The sequence below is a fragment of the Macaca nemestrina genome, chromosome 1 (genome assembly GCF_043159975.1).
Source record: "Macaca nemestrina isolate mMacNem1 chromosome 1, mMacNem.hap1, whole genome shotgun sequence".
NCBI lineage: Eukaryota > Metazoa > Chordata > Mammalia > Primates > Cercopithecidae > Macaca > Macaca nemestrina.
In genome coordinates, this window is record NC_092125.1 from 10,853,559 (window position 1) to 10,872,115 (window position 18,557).

At 39.5% G+C, this 18,557-nt stretch overlaps 1 long non-coding RNA gene across 2 annotated transcripts; it reads left to right on the forward strand.

Moving 5' to 3' along the window:
- The first annotated feature begins 208 nt into the window (after positions 1 to 208).
- Positions 209 to 18,303, forward strand: LOC139356427 (uncharacterized). 2 transcript variants are annotated; one of them, XR_011608324.1, is made up of 3 exons: positions 209 to 406; positions 6,796 to 6,914; positions 16,599 to 18,303. It is a non-coding gene; the product is annotated as an uncharacterized lncRNA (long non-coding RNA). The 2 variants fall into 2 exon arrangements; XR_011608328.1 differs by lacking the exon at positions 16,599 to 18,303 and adding an exon at positions 16,328 to 16,361.
- The last annotated feature ends 254 nt before the right edge of the window (positions 18,304 to 18,557 follow it).

Below are 18,557 nucleotides of genomic sequence, written 5' to 3' on the forward strand. Positions count from 1 at the left end.
TGGGTTAGTGGACACATTATTTCTCCTTTGCTCTCCTGAGGGAGGCTCCCGCCCTGTGTGGTGCCATAGGACTACGTAGTCAGTCACGTTCGAAGTTTTCAGTTTAGTAAAAAGCATTTGTATTGGCTCTCACTTTTCTCACCTCTCACTTCTGCTTCCTGCGATTGGTGGACTCTCCAATAAAACGGCAGTGCATAAACTCTCTGCCTGGAGATGTGCTTCCTGGGAATCCCAAGCTAAGAGACTTTGTCTGAAGAAACATGTCTTTGCATGTGCCTACTCTCTGGACACTCGTTAATCCTGGAGTGCATACAACGCTAAGTATCATCAGGAACGTCTGACAAGAGATCGTTTCTGCACTAGCCCGGCCTGCCAACCTCTGAATTTACTTTGCAGCTTTTATTCTGTAAGGCCCCAAAAGGAAGAGGCCATAATATCGCACCCTATTCTTTTTTGTTGTTGTTGACGGAGTCTCGGTCTGTTGCCCAGGCTGGAGTGCAGTGGCGCTACCTCCGCTCACTGCAACTCTGTAACCTCCGCCTCCCGGGTTCAAGCAATTCTCCTGCCTCAGCCTCCCGAGTAGCTGGGATTACAGGTGCCAGCCACCACGGCCAGCTATTCTTTTTCTTTTTTTCTATTTTTTAGTAGATACAGGGTTTCGCCGTGTTAGCCGGGATGTCATGATCCACCTGCCTCAGCCTCCCAAAGTGCTGGGATTACAGGCATGAGCCACCACGCCTGGCCAGTTGCACCCCTATTTTTGGCATTCAGCTCTATCTTATGTAGCTCTTCAAACAGTTAATCATGACCTATACTTAGTAATCCTTTTGATTTGATAGTGCCTCCAGAAATGGGCCACCATCTCTGCAATTCTGCATTAATTTGATTTCATATTTGATTTGTGGCATTTGATTCCATAAAAAAGGCAGTTGAATCTAACGTTGTTGTTGCTATTGCTGTTTTTAAGTACAAGATATTTTGCCAGCACTAGATGTTGATTCCAAGATTGTGCCAAAGAGCTCACACTCTGGGTTGGGCAGGGAGATAACAGTATGTATAACCTCACAAGTCAGACAAAGGTGCTACAATAGGCGACTGATAAATGGTCCTAAAGGAGCAGAGAAGATGTGAGTCTTCATCACTCAGAATGACAAGGGAGGCAGAGAGCACGTCAAAAGAGGGAACAGTTGAGCCAGGTTTTCCTGCATGTTCACAAGAAGATAATAGTTAATAAATATATAACAAAGATCCACAAAATGGTAGTAACTCAATTGACATTAACTACCAAAGACTTCAAGATAGTAGAGATAAAAATGTTTCTCAAAGTCTAGGACAGTTGCGTATTTATCTCTGCAACCTCCACAACAACCTGGTCTTCCACATACTAGTAGAACATCAATTGTCTATTACAAAGATACACAGAAGCTCCTTCCTTCAATGGTTTCCTCTCATGGCCACCTACAGTCAGACACATAGGTATGAATCTTGCAGCCACCCTACTAAACTGAACTGTAATTGACAGTAATCATCTCACAATGTTTGAATAATACCAGCTGTGCTTGGTGCAAAGCAGAAAGAGCAAACAAAAACTTTTCCTTCCATTCGTAAGGCTCACGGGAGGTGTTAAGTAAATGTTAAGTCACTCCTTTTGGATTGTTTTTCCCTCTGTAAAGAAAAACTAGTATTTGTTTGAGATTAGAGCAATTGTCTTGATATCAAAAGTTAAAATGGGAAGACTATTCGGATAACATAGAACAACTCAACTCTAATCCTTAACATTTTAAAATGTCTTTAATTTGGAGGATTGTCAGCATTTTCTCAATTATTTTTTGATATTTTCTGGGTTTGTTTTTATTTAGGACTTCCTAAAATATAAGCAAAATAATGTCCATGTTGTTTTTACTTGCAACATGTCTGTAACTCTGGACTTCTTTGGTGTCCTTACTGAAGTCTTTCCTTCTATTTCGTTCATCGTTTTATCCCCTGGGTACTGGTTTGCTATGAATAGTCTGAATATTCTACATAAAGTCTCAGTGCTAGAAATAAGATTCCTTTGTAACACTATGTATTCTCAGCTAATAGGAAGGAATTGGTGTAGATTGACAATACTAGTCTTCAACAGAAGATTCAGCAATGATAAGAAGCTTGTTTTTTAGGGTAGATTATATTATTTTGCACCAAATATCAAAATTTCCTTTTTGCCTTGACTTTCATGGGGGAGGTGGGTATGCAAAATGTGACACGCCTCAGCCAATGACATGTGAGAAGCGATGTGTGTGTGTCATTTCTGGCCAGAAGGTTTGTCCCTTTTAACCTGGCCATGGTTACTAACAACGTTCCAGATAAAGGAAGCTTTGCCACCTTGGGTGTTACATTGAGAGAAGATGATGCAGAGCAGAACAGGAACCAAACTTTGATGAAGCATGAACAGGAAATAAACCTATGTTTTCATAAGACTTTGAGGTCATTTATTCTTACAGCACAATCAAGTCATTTCTAACATATATACCTGAGTCCAAAGAATTCTTTAAGAAAGGAGTCCTACCAAATGTAGGCAGAATGACCCCCAAAGATGTCCGTGCCAAAGATGTTCCCTAATCCCTGGAACCTGTGAAAATGTTACTTTACATATCAAAGGGGACTTTGCAGATGTCATCTGAAGCTATGAACCTTAAGGAAGGCAGGTTTTTGTTAATGATCCAAGTGGGCACAATTTAGTCACACGTGCCCTTAAAAACAAAGACGTTTCTCTCTTTGGATGCAAGAAGGGTGCAGCAGAAGAGGAAGTTGGAGAGTTAATGCAAAGCATGAGGACTCTTCTGGTCAGTGCTCATTTAAAGAGGGGGAGATGAGTAAAGGGGATCACAGCCCACCTTAAGGAGCAGAGATGGCCTCCCAGTCAGCAGCCAGCCAGCAAGGAAACAGGGACCTCAGACCTAGGAGAATAAGCAACTGAACTCGGCCAATTACCTCAATGAGCTTGGAAGCAGATTAATTTCCAGACCCTCCAGAAGAATGTAGGAATCAAGGAACGTTGATTTGGGCCTTATGATATCCAAGCAAAGGACCTTGCTGAGCCAGACTGTATCCAACATTCCCACCTACCAGAACTGTGAGATAATACATTTGTGTCTTTTCTACCAACTAAATGTGTGTTAATTTGTTATAACAGGGATAGTAAAAATAATATACCAATTTTACAGTTTAAGGAGTAATGAGCATGAGCTAGTAGGAGACATGTACCTTTCCAGTAGGATTAAATGAATTAACTGAATTTACCTTGATGGACAATGATAGCAAAAACCACGTGATGATAGTAAGATCTGATCTCTCTCTAGCCACTATACCTACAGGAAATTATGTATTTTATAAGGGTTTCCAACCTAAAAACGAAAACTAAACATGTTTACTTCACAGACTTTTTGGATAATTTTTTAAGTAAATGCACATAATCCAGTCTCTGATACATGATACTTAATCCATCCTTGATGGTTAAATAAATAAAGAAATAGACAAGGAAACAAATGGAAAGTGACTAAGATTGGACACATGGCCCAATTTATAGGAACATTAGGTTTCTACAATTAGGATTGAACAATATTCAATCCCAAACAGTAATTTGCTTTTGATGTTTACAGTCAACCTGCTTGACAAAAAGACAAATTGCTATTTTCAAAGTAGGACAGGTATATCCTACCATTATCCTATATTAAATTAACTGAAGTTATCTACAAGCCTTTTAAAACCTTTTATCACGAAACTATTAGTGATTTCAACCTGTGTCTTCTCTTCAGGTAATGTCTATAAATAAGATTGTATGGCCAGGCATGGTGGCTCACACCTATAATCCCAGCACCTTGAGAGGCTGAAGCAAGAGGATTGCTTTAGGGCAGGAATTCGAGATAAGCCTGGGCAATGTAGCAAGACCTTGTCGCTACAAAAAAATACAAATAAAAAAAAGAAACTAGTGAGGGATGGTGGCGTGTGCCTATAATCCTAGCTTCTTGGAAGGCTGAGGCAGAAGGATCACATGAAATCAGGAGTTTGAGACTGCAGTGGGTTAGGATTAAGTCACTGCATTTCAGGCTGGGTGACAAAGCAAGACCTTGTCTCTAAAACAAATTTAAAAAGTAAGATTGCATCATCATCTCTAACCCTGCATGGTTAGCCCATTTATTGAGAATATTTCTCAAAGTTCCAAGAGAATAAAATAAATATTAATTTTGAGGGAATAAAATAAGTAGCAATGCTAAAAGCTGTTTTTCACTGGACTGTAATTTCTTACTTACAAAAACCATCTACTCACCTTTTCTTGCAATGAGAAATTATTGAGCACCTACACACCACAATTGTAGGCATTAGAGTGAGTCAAGATAAATATAATATGCTCCTTCTCCCTGTAAAGATCATAATTTAATTAGGAAGCCACATACATAAACAATCATTAATGTTTTCATTGTTACAACATGTTGTAGCACAAAGGTGGGGGGCAATTAACTTTGTGGGGATGATAGGAAGGAAAACCTGATGGAAGAGGAAAGATTTGATTTGGTTCCCAAGTGATTATTTGCACTGTTATTCATTTTACACTTGCCAACTCAAAATTGTTGCCTCGTGATGCATATCATTTCAATTTCAGAAGGCCAAAGGTATACAGATTTTTTTGTCATAGTGTCTTCTTAAATCTGGGATAGACAAACTTTTCTCTAGAGAACCAGATGGAAAAAATTTTAGACTTTGCAACCACATCAGCTCTGTCACATCTACTCAACTGTGCAATCCAGGGTAAGCAGCCACAGACAACATGTAAACAATAGTATGTAATTAAATGGGTATGGCTGTGTTCCAATAACATTTATTTACAAAAACAATCAGATAGCCAGAATTTGTTGCAGGCTACAGATTAAAAACATCCACCTTAGATAAATAATATAAAAATATAAAATAGTGAAGGGGTATTACACTCTGTGCCAGGACTTATGAAGACACATACATGGAAAATGGATGCTTCTTGCTTTCAAAAACAAACACAAAAAGCAAAGAGTTTACCAACGTACAAGATTTATGTTAAAGAAATTATACCAAGATTTTAGTCTCAAATTTTAGCCTTGGACTTAGTATCTAAATTGAATTAGGAACCCACTCTTAATCTGACTTCATCTCATTTTGATGTGTTGCTTCAGACTTTAACTAACACATTAGGGTTTTGTTGTGTCTTGTTTTCAATGTATCCAGTTTGTTCAAGACTTCAGCCTAGGTCAGTTACAGGAAAACAATCATACCATCCTATTGACTAATTATGCCCAAAATAGTTCACATCAGAAACAGTTGTAGGGTAAAATCATGTTTCTAGATTAGGCTCAGAAGCTGGGATGAGAAGGAGGAACTCAAAGGAATTTTATTTTTAGATGTGATCAAATTTAGTAAAGAGAAGGAACAGGCTGCGGTTTCAAAAACAACAGATAGGGCTCAAGAGGAAGGTCACCAGCAAATACGATACAAGGGACTAAAACCTCCAGTATCCAGCGGATCCCAGGTTAAAGTACATGTGCTCAGGCAAGCTTTTCACTGGGTAACACTAGCACTATCTTAGGGGTATAATTTAGTGCCTAACGAGAACCTGGCTGGGGTTAATACCACAGTTGGAAGCTATGAGAGACTGTTGAAAACCAGGCTAGTTGTCTAAGCTTCAAATTTGAGATGAGATAAAACTAAAGTGAATTTAATGAAAAAGAGAAAACGCTGAATTCAAGGAGAATAAAGATAGTGGTCAAATCAGAGTAGAAACCTCACATTCACATTGGAAAACAGGGGGAGATAAGATGGAAAATAAGGACCAATGGACAGCATGTGGACCTTTGAAAGGAGGATTTTGCTTTCAAAATGTTACAGAGACACAATTTGGATTTTTCAGCCGAGGAGTGACATGTTCCTTGAGAGATTCCTATTTGGTGCCATAATTAGAGAAGAGTTGCGGTGTGGGAACAACATTCTTGAAATCCAGTCAAGTGGTTTGCTGAGTGGCATGAAAATGAATCATTGGAGGCTGGGATTTGGAAGGTGTCAGGGGAAACTGCAAGACATTTTTAATTTTTGACATAGTGAGTAAAGGAGAGAGATCTGTCACAGAGAACTCCAAGGTTTTGAGTGAAAGTAATTGGAAAAATGGTAATATCCTTAGAAGAGACAAGGAAAATTGAAGAGAGAATCTAATTTGTAGCATATATGGCAGATTCACCTAAAGAGACGTCTAGAGGATGAACTTTCTATTAACTTTCAATCTGGTGCAAATGTGCAAGAGTTTTTTTTTTATTTTTTATTTTCTAATAATAGAGAGGTAACCTTGGGAAAAATGCTCTGACTTTCCAAGTAGTCTCTCTACCTAACAGCAGGAGCATTTTATTCTAAAAGCTGGTTCACTAACACGATGCTACTTCTCACCCTGGCAAACCCACTTCACACGGGCTGCATTCAGCAGGGTGTGACCTGATGCGACTTCAGGGTACAGGAGACTGGGGGCTGCACAGCCAAACCCCAGCACTGACTTACCTCAGACATTCGCGCCGTCCACATGGAACAAAAATATCCTTTGTTACAGGAGTAAATGGTTTTATTTTATCATAGTTTACTTTATTTTAGAGATAGGGTCTCATTCTCTTGCCCAGACTGAAGTGCAGTGTTGTGATCATAGAATTCCTGGGCTCAAGTGTTCCTCCTGCCTCAGCCTCCCATGTAGTTAGGACTACAGGCACGCTCCACCATGCCTGGCTAATTATTTTTATCTTTATTTTGTAGAGACAGGGTCTCGTCATGCTGCCCCCACTGGTCTGGAACTCCTGGCCTCAAGTGATCCCCTCGCCTAGTTGTCCCAGACTATTGGCATTGCAAGTGTGAGTCACCACACCCAGCCAGGAGTAAGTATTTTTAATAAATATCTTTATTAAAAGGTTTCAATCAATGTTCTCATTAAGGACCACAATTTATAATTTTGTAATCCCCACTAATCAAGGAAGAATGGTGTCTCATTTTACACATATTGATCTTATGGAGAAAAAAATTACATAAAAGTGTGAATTATCTAAAATATGAAGGCTAGGGTCACATACTTAGGTGGCCATGGAATTTGAAATTTAGGGAGTGGGCAAATTCTCCTAGTATAAGAACACAGAAAGAAGAGCAGCACTGGGTCTGACCCTAGAAAATGTTTTCAATGAATAATTTTCTAAATGAAAAGTGTACACAGGGCAATAATCAAAGAGGTTTCCATTAAAAAAAAAAAAGCCAATGAGCCAATGTTATGATATCTTGCTAGGAAGAAAAAGCAATTGGAATGTATTGAATGAGTTCTATAAAGTTTTAAGGGAAATGACAAACTTATTATCTACAGGAGATAAGTGAATTGAGGTTTTTCACCAAAAACTTCTTCCCAGCTACTTTAATTATTTGAATAACCTTTAGTAAAATAGATTAAGAAATGAACCTTTTATAGTTCTAGGAGTCTTACTACTCCGATATCCTAACTTTTTTGGAGGCAATAATACATTTTCTTAATGATACTCTTAAAATCTTTTTTTGCAAGTTACAGGAGGCCTTTCTTCACAGGAGAGGTAGTAAAGAGAAGAGAGAAAGTATATGCTAAAGATTATGCTAAGTAAAATAAGCCAGCCACAGAAAGAAAAATATTGCACAATTTTACTTCTAAGTGGGATTTTTCTTTTTAAAAAAGTCAAATACACAGAGATAGAGAATAAAACAGTGGACAGGGTAGTGGGAAGGAAGTAGGGACACGCAGATCAGAGAATACAAAGTAGCAGTACCAGGATGAGAGTCTAGAGATCTATGGCACAAGATGAGGGCTAGAGTTAATAAAATTGTACGGTATGTGGGATTCCTGCTAGATGAGTAGATTTTACCTGCTCTTGCCACACACACACAAAAAATAGGTGTAACTTTCTGAGATGGTAGATGTGTGAATTTGCCTCACGATGGCAACCATTTTACTGTCTATATGTATCCTACAACGTCATGCTGCATACTTTAAACATACACATTAAAATATAATTTTTAGGCTGGGTGCGGTGGCTCATGCCTGTAATCCCAGCACCTCAGGAGGCTGAGGCAGGTGGATCACCTGAGGTCAGGAGTGCAAGACGAGCCTGACCAACACAGTGAAACCTCGTCTCTACTAAAAATACAAAAATTACCTGGGCGTCGTGGCCGGCACCTGTAACCCCAGCTATTTGCGAGGCTGAGGCAGGAGAATTGTTTGAATCTGGGAGGCGGAAGTTGTAGTGACAGAGATCACGCCACTGCATTCCAGCCTGGGTGACAGAGTGACACTCTGTCTCAAAACAAGAAAGAAAAACAGAACAACTGTTTACAGCTGTCTTTCTTCCAGGTAGGGCCATGAGATTAATTCTCACAAAAGGAACAAAGAAATAAAGTGTCACTTCTGAGCTGAAGTGGTTATGCCTTCTTCACCATCTTTTGACTCTGTGGTGACCACAGAAGCCACATGCTGCAGACGACCTCACATCACGAAAGTGATCTGAATCTCTAAAGCATTGCTTAAAGAGCATTAAAGTTATTAAAATTGCACTTCAGGCAGATTAGGTGAGATTCATCCTTTGAGAGGCATGAAAAACAAATTGAGTAACAATTATAACTCTATGTATATAATTTTTCCTCAAAAAATATATGTGTATATATATTTTTCCTCAAAAATATGTGTGTATACATACATACACATATGTATGTGTGTGTGTATACATACATACACATATGTATGTGTGTGTGTACATACATACACATATGTGTGTGTGTGTGTATATATATATACACACACATATATATTTTTTAAAGGAGCTTCTCCCCTGTGGCAAAAGATTAAAAAAAGAAAATGAGGCCGGGCGCGGTGGCTCAAGCCTGTAATCCCAGCACTTTGGGAGGCCGAGGCGGGCGGATCACAAGGTCAGGAGATCGAGACCACAGTGAAACCCCATCTCTACTAAAAATACAAAAAATTAGCCGGGAGCGGTGGCGGGCGCCTGTAGTCCCAGCTACTCAGGAGGCTGAGGCAGGAGAATGGCGTGAACCCAGGAGGCGGAGCTTGCAGTGAGCCGAGATCGCGCCACTGCACTCCAGCCTGGGCAACAGCGTGAGACTCCGTCTCAAAAAAAAAAAAAAAAAGAAAATGAAAAGTCACTGAGGCTTTTCAAATAAGAAGAAAAATAAGTAGAGAAGTTGAGCCTTAGAGTCTCAGGGAATAAGTCAGGAGCCCTTGGACTCATCCCCACTTGGGATTGCTGCTGCGCTAACGGGTCTTCTTTGTTCTGTCCAGGTTCTTTCCAGGCTTAAATACTACATAAAAGACATTTAAATTGACCTTTGCCTCATTTACTAACTACAGACCTGTTGGCCCAGCAGCTGTATGCTTATGCCATGGGCAGATCAAATCTCAAAATACCTATTAGTGAATCTGCTTTGTCTAGAAGAACAGCCAAAAGATTATTTTTTGAAACAAAACTGTCTGTTGAAGATATACTGAGAATAAATACATTTGCTCAAAGTCATTTCCCAAACTGACTTAAAAAAGAATTAGCTTGATCTTGTATAAAACCAGTGACCATAGTTGAGAGAACTGGCTTCTCCAGTGTGGTCCTGGTGTAAGTGAAATATGTGTGTTGTCAACTAACCATATGTTTCCTTTCTCTTTAACTCAAATGCTATCTATGTTGTCATATTTTATCATGACAATTCCCACTTCAGTTAGGAGAGATGCCAAAGCCCTGAAAACATGGAAAGAACAAATGGAAAAGATAGGAACAATCTTACTTGCTGATATAATGAGAACGTGCAGTTAAAATGAGGAGAATGTTAGAAGGGAAAATATTTCTGTTATGTTGATTTCCTAAGGAGAGAAAAGAGAAGACATTATGTAAAACTGTTGTAAGAAAGCAGGTGGTTAAAGGGAAAGAAAAAGTGATGGCCTCAAAGGGAAGCTGGCTAAAATCAAGGGAAGTGTTTGTGCCTGTGTACAGAGGAAAGGAGGGAGAAAACTCGAACAACTTGGTACAGAGCCACGGGCAAGGCAAAGTTTAAGATTTAATAGAAAAAAAGGAGAATGTTTGGTGGATGTAGGTCCAGAGTAGCTAAAGCACAAGCAGGTGACTAAACTTTAGAATGGAAAATACCTTTCTCTCTCTTTTTCTCCTTCTTTTTTTTGAAACAAGAAAGGTAGAGTAATTAATGGTAATGATACTGGGGAATTTTAAGAAGAAGGAAAAAGTTCTAAATGTTCAAATCAAATTGCTTCATTCTCTTTTTGTGGGGATAGTAAAATATGCTATCATGGAAAATGGGATTCGTCCTTTGAGAGCCATGAAAAGCAAATCGAGTAACAATTACAAGGCATGGTGTAGAAATGCTGCAAAATGCTTTTTTAAATGACTATCAGTTAGAAGAGGTGCTTACCTGTGGTAAAATATAGACATGGTAACTGATAGACTAGAGCAATAGAGTTGATAGATCACGGGTGAGAGAGGCAATAAAGAGTAGAGTTCATGGAAGAAAACAGTTGAGAAAGGTAAAAGGAGGGATGAGTTTATGGCACAATCAAGGGGGTGGCCAAGGTCCCTGGAGGCACCTTGACTGAGGGACACAGTTTGAATGAAATTGAAGAATTGGAGGAACTGTGAAAGCGTGCAAACACTCTGTCAGGGCAGAAACTGAGAGTGAAAGAGTGAAAGCACACGCCAACCCAGCTATGCCCTCCCAGCTTCTAATCTTAGCTCCTTCTCTGGACCCAAAGTATACCAGTATCTTCAAAGCTTAGTTCTTAATATCTGTTACCTTTGCTTCTTATTCACACCTCTGTGTGTTTGATAATGGCACATGTGCTCTCCCATCCTGTATTAGCTGGTTCTGATTCCTGTTTCTTTTTCTGCTTGGGCGTCCTCTCTACCCTCTCCAGCTTCTGGCTAATACACAGAGCAAAATAGCATCAGTGTGATGCTACAATATACCAGAATAGTGGCAGAAGGCAGATTATGGAGAGAACAGTGGGTAAGAATCACAGGTATTCAAGACATATGAAAGCTTGCTCTACGGCTGGGCAAAGGGTGCTTATGTAGAAGGACTAGAAAACACAGATTAGCCTGGGCCACAATGGAGAGTGGCAGATGGCTATAGAACCCCAAAGTAGGTTAAAACTGTGTTGTCCTCTCCAGATACCTAAGATTTATGCAAGTTTACATACACGTTTTTTCTTAATGTTCAAATGCCTTAATAAATAATCTTGCCACTTTAAACAACAACAAACAAGTTTTTTTGTTTGTTTTGTTTTTGGACAGAAAGTGTCACTCTGTTGCCCAGGCTGGAGTGCAGTGGTGCAATCTTGGCTCACTGCAATGTCTGCCTCCCAGGTTCAAGCGATTCTTCTGCCTCAGCCTCCAGAGTAGCTGGGACTAAAGGCACCTGCCACCACACCTGGCTAATTTTTATATTTTCAGTAGAGACGGGGTTTCACCATGTTGGCTGGGCTGGTCTTGAACTCCTGACTTCACATGATCCACCTGCCTCAGGCTCCCTAAGTGCTAGGCTTACAGGCATGAGCCACCGCACCTGGCCTAAACAAGTGTTAATTTTGGTTTCATCACAATAAATAGAACCTGAGAAAGTATGTGATAGCCACATGGTAAATAAGGTTTATTTATATAATAATAATTTAGATCTCAAAAGGACCAAGCCAATTCTGTATCCACCTGCACAAAGGCGTCTCAGTGACATGACCTTCCTGAAATTTTCATCAAGTTGTTTCCCTGCCCTCCTTAAAAGATCTCTGACAGCTCCCCATGGCTTCTGGAAATCAGTCACTTTCAGAGTGTAGAGTAGCTTCACATCCCAGTTTTCCCCAGACAGTCTCCGTTCACACTGACTATCTTGTCAAAATTACTTATAGCTTTCACTTTCACCCTAAAAAGCAGAGCAGTTTGGATATAAATCATATAGTCATCACAAATGTAAAGACTTTAATATCTCAAACATGTTCAGCCTCATATCCTGCTATTTCTTCGAAACTCCTTCAAACATGTGGAATGTGTCATAATTTTGGAACACACCAAGTAGTTCCATTTCTGTATTCTTTATTTTGCACAACGTGCACTATTTTGACAGCCTTTAAGTCTTCTTTCTCATCCTTAACCCTATACTCATTTATCCACCTGGAAAGCTCCAGCTTATCCTTGAAATCCTAGATCAGGTGCTACCCTCACTAAAGGCCTTCTCCACGCCGGAAGGATAAGCTTTTCACTCCTATTCTGTGAGCGCGCACCTCACACACACCTCCATTGTAGCGTCTGTGGCATTTTACTGTATATGTAGGTTTATCTGTGTCCCTCATCAGACTCAGATCTTTGAGAATATGTTTAAATATGTCCAAAAGGACATATTTTTTGAGCTCAGCCTCCTCCAAGAAAAATCCTAGTCCTATTCCAGCAGTGCCCATCTCAAAGAACAGAAGCAAGACCTTCTGCTGAAAAAGTCGGAAACCAGCTATCATTCTCGACTCTTCCCTCTCACTCACCTTTTCCCACTTCACCCTATCACAAAATTTTAGATTTTACCTTCTGAATCCTCACTTCTGTTATCTCCACCAAAGTCCAAGCAATAGCCATCTCTCATATGGACTGAATCTACAGCATTCTAACCAGGCTGGCTGCAGATACTCTGACCGTTCTCAACATTTCAGTCAGTGTTCTTTCTGAAAATAAAAAACTTTACTATTACTTCTGTTTAAATTCTAGCAATTATTTCCCGTTAATCTAATGATGGAGATCCAAATTCTGAGCTCAACCTGCCAATGTCTATTCATCAAAAATACTTGGTTTTCAGGTGTGGTGGCAGGCGCCTGTAGTCCCAGCTACTCGGGAGGCTGAGGCAGGAGAATGGCGTGAACCCGGGAGGTGGAGGTTGCAGTGAGTCGAGATCGCGCCACTGCACTCCAGCCTGGGCGACGGAGAAGACTCCGTCTCAAAAAAAAAAAGAACAAAAAACAAAAAACAAAAACCTGGCTTTATCTGCTCAATGCCTGTTTATCCTTGAACTCTCAGCTCAAGTACCACCTTCTCAAGGAAGACATTTTCTGACTTCCATGAGTCAAATCTCCCTATTACAGATTTTCAGTTGACCACCATTTGAGCATTTATTTCATTGCATATGGTAATTTCACTTGTATCCCCCTAGATAGAGTTCACAATCTAGACTTATTATTATTATTATTATTTTGAGTAGGGGTCTTGTTTGCTCAGCCAGGCTGGAGTACAGTGCCATCACCATAGTTCACTGCAGCCTTGAACACTTGGGTTCAAGCAATCATCCTGCCTCAGCCTCTCAAGTACAAATTATGCAGGACTTTTTACTCCTTAGCTCAGCTAGGTGCAGGTTCTTGTCTCATAACCAGGAAAAATTAGGCACACGGACACTGGAGAGTGAGTGGAATAGAGCTTATTTATTTTATTTTATTTTATTTTATTTTATTTTATTTTATTTATTTATTTTGAGACAGAGTCTCGCTCTGTCGCTCAGGCTGGAGTGCAGTGGCGTGATCTTGGCTCACAGCAACCTCTGCCTTGAGGGTTCGAGTGATTCTCCTGCCTCAGCCTCCCGAGTAGCTGGGACTATGGGTGCCCGCCACCACACCTGGCTAATTTTTTGTATTTTTAGTAGAGATGGGGTTTCACCATGTTAGCCAGGATAGTCTCAATCTCTTGACCTCGTGATCTGCCGGCCTTGGCCTCCCAAAGTGCTGGGATTACAGGCGTGAGCCACCGCACCCAGTCTTGGAGTAGTTTATTAAGTGAAAGTAAAGCTGTCAGCAAAGAGTGCAGACCTGAAAGCAGGGTCCTTGTTGCCTCCTGCACAGTTGAATACAAGGGCTTTTACATACAAGCTGATGGGGCTGGGTTCCCTATTTGTATAAGGCGCGAATTCCTGGTGGCTCCCCCCCATCCCCCCAGTGCATATAAGGGACCTAGTCGGCTGTGGGCATGTTAAGGCAAGCCCCTGTGCAAGGTGCCTTATTTGCACAAAACACAGACTGGAGGTTCTCCGGGAACCCTTTCCTCACTATTTGCCTAAAGTAAGCTGATTAACTCCTTTCAGTTAGGACTGCAGGCATCACCACCATGCCCAGCTAAGTTTTAAAAATATTTTTTAGAGGCATGGGTCTCACTATGTTGCCCAGGCTGGTCTCAAACTCCTGGCCTCAAGTCATTCCCTCATCCCAGCCTCCCAAGTCCCTAGGGGCTGTATACTTCACAAAGGCAGGATCCATTTCTAGTTTTGCTCACTGTGCTCTCCAAAACCCTAGTCATAGTAAATACATATGTGTAAATGATTGAATGATGACTGAATGAATGAGCGTCTTGCTTGTCTTTATAGTCTCAGCTGTAAGGATGATACCTAGAACTTAGAAACAGAGAAGGAAATAGGAAGCATCTTTCCTGTATTTTATATTTTCTCTGGATAAGTGTTTAATGATACTATTTACATTTTTATCAAGGGAAAAGTGAGTTTGTTCTGTCTTGTTTGGTTTGGAAGAGTTCAAAGAAAGGAATTAAACTTTTGCTATGTCCTCTTTTTTCTTCCCTCGGGTCCTTTTATTTCTAAGCCATGCTCTAGTACATAATACTTTACTCTCATCTTTTGACTATTAAAATTACACCTCAGGTGGGTTAGGTGAGGAACTGTGATAGTTTCAACTGATGCCTCCCCCACATCCCCCGGCCACAGAAATAGCAGATGGGGCCTTGAATTATTTCATGAAAACCTGAATTATCTGAAACAGACAGTATAAACTCAAACAACTTCAGGGGTCAGAATATAAATGAATGAAATTTGAGGGTGTAAAAGAGTGCATGTCCTATTTAAAGTCACTCAGATTCCCAATTGGTTTTAACCCTGGTATGGTCAGAGAACAACATGTTATTAATGTATAATGGAAGGTTGTAGCATGCTACCCTTATCTGGTACATCATGGATAGTATTTTCATAGCTTGACTTAATTTGTTTTAAATCTCCAAGCTGCATAATAACAAATTATTTAGACTGTCAACTTAAAATATAGATATATGTATGTTTATTATAAGTTAAAATACAGATATATATGCACACACACGTATATGTATGTCTATTTAAAAATATCTCTCCAGTTCCCTAACACTGTGCTTTAAATGAAGTGTTGCGTTAGAAAAATAAACCCTAAAGTGTAATTCTACACTTGTTAATGGGTTGATGAGATGTTCGATTTAATTGGCTTTCTTCATGTTGTGCTTCTGGTGTCAGGGAAAAGATAGTTCTTACTGTCAATTTCTTCCTAATTTATCTCATGTTGAATGCTCTGCCAATTTAGCTATTCAATTACAGCAATATTCATTTTTCTTACTTACAGGAGTTTAACTCTGGAATGACCTGCATATTTGAAATAGAGGATTAAATCAGAGTCAATTATGTTACTCATGGTTATGGAGGACAGGGATATTATGATAAATGAAATCTGCTAGTAATCCAAAAAGCCTCATTTTAGACAAATGCATCACTAGAGTGACTTTTATTAGTCTTGCCAACAAGAAGCAAATAGTCAGTACCTTTCCTTCTTCAATATGTCACTTATTAAACATGCAAAAGGGTAGCATGCTGGCCAGTGTTGGGGGAGCAGGAAGAAATGGAGAGGCCAAAGGTCCAGCATACCATGTTGTAATTAGTCTGTTCTCACACTGCTAATAAAGACATACCCGAGACTGGGTAACTTATAAAGGAAAGAGGTTTAATTGACTGACAGTTCATCATGGCTGGGGAAGCCTCAGGAAACTTACATGGTGGAAAGGGAAGCAAACACGTCCTTCTTCACATGCCAACAACATGGAAAAGTGCCAAGCAAAAGGGGGGAAAGCCCCTTATAAAACCGTAAGAACTCATGAGAACTCATTCACTATCACAAGAACGGCATGAGGGTAACCGCTCCCATGATTCAATTACCTCGCACCAGGTCCTTCCCAGAACATGTGGGGACTATGGGAACTACAATTCAAGATGAGATTTGCATGGGGACACAGCCAAACCATATCACAGGTACACATGAAAGTCAGCTTAAGAAGAGAAAAATTAGTCATTTATTTGTTTTACTTTGATTTGTTTAAATGAAAACAAGTAAATATAACATTTATTTTCGCAGAAATATTGAAGGATTCCTATGCAATTCTTATTTCTTAACTATTAAAAGCTACAATTTATTATGAAGATAAAAATAGACATTGATTTATTCTTACAGGTGAGGAAATTACAATGGAAATCAGAGACAAAATGGGGAAAAAATGTAAGTTCTAAAATGTAGCCAAGTGAGAACGAGGGGAAAAATTAAAGCTGGTTTCTACCAGACAAAATTTTTCTGTAAATTAGCATACTACCAAGAAACAAAAAACACATTGAAATGGGATTATGTTTGAAGAAGTTTGAGTGTTATTTAAAAATTAAGTGGTAGTTGGAAAGGAAAAAGGGACTAAATAAGCATTCTTTTTCAATGTTTTTGTCTTTTATGATAGGTGATATTAGAGCACGTTTATATACTAATAGTAATGAACTAATAGAAGAAGAGAAATTGCTCAACAGGGAGAAGTAATAATTTCCAGAACAAAGGTCCAGGAAGTTGAGTGAGAATAGAGCACAGGACACAAGTGAAGAAGGAGTTGCACTTTAAATGAACAAGAATTCATTCACAATGTGACTGACCATGCAACCAAGGCAGCTCCTCTTCCCCATCAGACAACTATTGCTTACAGCTGTCTTTCTTCCAGGTAGGGCCATGAGATTGATTCCCACGAAGGAAATAAAGAAAGAAAGTGTCACTTCTGAGCTGAAGCAGTTATGCCTTCTCCATCTTCTTTTGCCTCTATGGTAACCACAGAAGCCACATGTTGCAGATGACCTCACATCAAGAAAGTGATCTGAATCTCTAAAGCATTGCTTGAAGAGAAGCTATCCAGGAAAGCCACATGACCAGGAACAGATGCATGGACTTCGTGTGAGTGATAAGCAAACTATCGTGGGAGAAGCCACTGAGATGCTGAGCATTTTCTCTCAGCAGTCAACCTATCTTAGTACGTATTCACAAGATGAAAAACTGAAAGTGTGCAAGCGACACAAATGGATTGTTAGATTTCATAGAAGGAAGACTGGGGTAGCTTCTAAATGTGTGTTTTTTTAAACGACCCAAGTTTACAAGCTGAGAAGGAGGGAAAGGAGAGTTTGGTATAGGATGTTTGAGAAGGAAAGCAGGCATGTATTTGTCATTTTGGTGAATGAGAAAGTGAGCATACTGAGGAGTTCAGTAGACATGCTGGATAGTGGCAACATCCAATTTGAGATTTGAGATCACAAATTTAATATGTCTAACATTGATTGAAAGACATTCTAGTTAAGCATACAAACGAACACAAGCTTGTTTTAGAACAAAGGTAAAGAATTCAGACTTCATCTAATTATACTCTGATGAATTAAAGGAGATTATAAGATAATTAAAGAGGGAAGAACAGGACAATTTCAGATGAATCAAGCAAGGCCGAGCAAGGGACAATGGCTTTCACTGCTGTAAACAGCCTTATGGCACAACAAGAGAATCAACGAGGGGAGGAACTGGTGTAGCAGTTTTGAAATATCTACAGAAGACTTGACAACAATACCTGAAAGAGGACAGTATCTCTGGTTTTTTGAGTGTTGATCATGTGCCCAACAGTACATTAAGTCGTTACATACCAAGACATGTAATCTTCACTATAAATCTGTGAGGGAAATATTGATTTTATGTCCTCATTTTCAATGTGAAGAAAAAAGGACCCACTACAGTGAAGAGATTTGCCCAGTGGTGTACAATTACAAAGTGGCAGAGGGGGATTCAACTCCACACAATCAGATTCCAGAACCAACTGCTTCCCCAAAGCTCTAGTTCCCCCAAAGCTCTAGTTCCCCCAAAGCTCTAGTTCCCCCAAAGCTCTAGTTCCCTCCCTACAGAGGGCCTTTCGCTAAGACACCAGGTGCTTACATTTTTATTATGTCACTATGCTGAGGCCCAAGGGAGCTAAGGAAATTGAGAGCATGCAAGAGAAATGGTGCTTCCACTGGTGTTTTCACCAAATACATTAAAATTTAACCTTAAAAAATTATTAAAAAGCACAAAAGATGCTGATACCATTCAAAATTCTTGGTATAAAGTAATTTGAGAAGAAAAACTGCTTATGAAGTTCCTTTTTCCTAATAAAGAAATTATATTTAATCTATGTGGGCTTGCTCTTTAGTCAAAATACACTTCTGTCTCCTACTCAGTCATCCTTCCACTGCTTTAGAGCAATTTACTTTGTTACGTCAATTTTAATGTAAAATGATTTGCTTTAGATTAATTTTATTTCTTGGGAATTAACTACACAAGAAAGGTTCTCTAAGATTGGCTGCATGTCTTCAGTCAAATAAATTTCAATCGTGAAAATGTCAAGGAATTTTGGTAAGAA